The sequence below is a fragment of the Echinops telfairi genome, unplaced genomic scaffold, assembly GCF_000313985.2.
Source record: "Echinops telfairi isolate 266 unplaced genomic scaffold, ASM31398v2 ScPeMD7_7420;HRSCAF=8458, whole genome shotgun sequence".
In the NCBI taxonomy this organism is placed as follows: domain Eukaryota; kingdom Metazoa; phylum Chordata; class Mammalia; order Afrosoricida; family Tenrecidae; genus Echinops; species Echinops telfairi.
The window spans coordinates 1,421,626-1,423,565 of NW_022111320.1; positions in this window are offsets into that span (position 1 = coordinate 1,421,626).

Here is a 1,940-nt window from a genome sequence, read left to right on the forward strand (position 1 = left end):
CCAACACACTTGTTTATATTCTATTTGTTACTTTTTAAAGTGCCCTTTCTACTTCCTCTGCCCCCACTTTGATACATTTTTTGAGGTCTCATTGCTATTTTCATTTGTGATGCCTGATGTCAGATGTATTTTTCATCTCTATAAGATAATTCTATCTTTTCTGTATATTCATGCTGCTATTTAAGTGTATAATTGTTTTTCTAGCTTCTTGAATATGGAAAGTAGTTTTAGTAACTTTTTAATATCCTTGGCTACAAATTCTATTTTGTATCTTTTATGCATGCACTCCCGCTGATTGGTTTTTCTCCTCAGGATAAACCATATTTTCTGCTCCTTTTAATCATTTTCTTATTGGACACCAGACGCTGTGCCTTTCAACATAGTAGCTGCTTGATAAAAACTTCAAAAGAAAAGAAAGCAGAAAACATTAAAAAACTAGAAGAAATTTAAATGGATCTAAAGGGAGATCAAATGAGGGTGCTCAATGTCAGCCTCACTGTATCTGCAACAATCCACTTTCCAGTGCAGTCTGCATGTGAGCACAGCCATTCATCAAGGGCCAAGGTCAGAGGGGATTCCCCAGGGGCTTAATCCATGTGCATTTCCCCTTCCTTTAAAAAAAACAAAAACGGAAGCAGCCTTACAATGAGTCAAAGACGAGATCAAATAATAAAATATTACATTGTAACCTAACTATGTCTGCCACGATTGACTCTACAATGTTCTCTCTTTGAAAACGGGGCTGTTCACATCACTGAACTAGGAGTGGAGGGGATTCACCAAAGGCTTAATCCATGTGTGCACCCTGCAAATGGCTTTTGGGCTTCCACTGTCTTCCTTAGCTTTCTGCAAACCAGATGTTCACAATGTAAGCTCTGATGCCATTCCGATCCTTTATATTTGGATTATATTATTTATATCCTTGGATCACACGGGCTGGTGTGCTTCTTCTACGTAATAGTTGATGCTTCATTTGGAGGGTTGCTTGTTTGAAAACAAGCCTTTAAGACCCCAGATACAATTCTTTCCGATAGGCAGGCACGCTCTAGTTTCTTCACCACACTTTGCTGTCTTGCTGTCTTTTTGACCCTTTCACATGATTCTTTCTCTGACCCTGGGTAGTTGTTTGTCACCTGCACTGGCAGGTCAGGACTCAACCGAAGACGAGAGAAGGGCCTCTGCAAATCTCCGTGCTTCGCCCTTCCCGCGTCATTTTCCCTGCAACCTTCAGTTGCCCTGCTCTGCCCAGGTCCCCAACTCCACCTCCTTCATTCAGGGAAAACTGCTGAGCTCCCCCCGAATCCCCCCTTCTTCTTCTTTTTTTTTCTCCCCAAATCCCCCCTTCTTGTAGTGTAGCCTGGAAACTCTTTCTATAGAGGGAGCTGGGCCTCTCCTAGGACTTACCTTGTTTGATGCTGTGTCTCAGGAATCAATGTCCTTTGTTGTCTGATATCTAAGTCCTTGAAAATATGGTAGGAGCCTAAATCTGTTCAATTACTTTATCTTGGCCAGAAGATTCTCATTATTGAATTATGAGGCATTCCCAATTATTCAATATTATAAACAATTTTGCGATGGAAATACTAGATGTCTAAAATCATGCCATGCCGTTAATTACTCTCTTATATTATACTCTCTTTTTTATCATTTTATTAGGGACTCATAAAACTCTTATAACAATCCATATGCACATCAATTGTGTAAAGCACATTTGTACATTCATTGCCCTCATCATTCTTAAAACATTTGCTCTCCACCTAAGCCCCTGGCATCAGCTCCTCATTTTTTCCCTCCCTCCCGCCCCCCTTCCTTCATGAACCATTGATAATTTATAAATTATTATATTGTCATGTCTTGCCCTGTCTGACGTCTCCCTTCACCCACATTTCTGTTGTCCATCCCCCAGGGAGGAGGTTATATGTAGATCCTCGTAGTCGGTT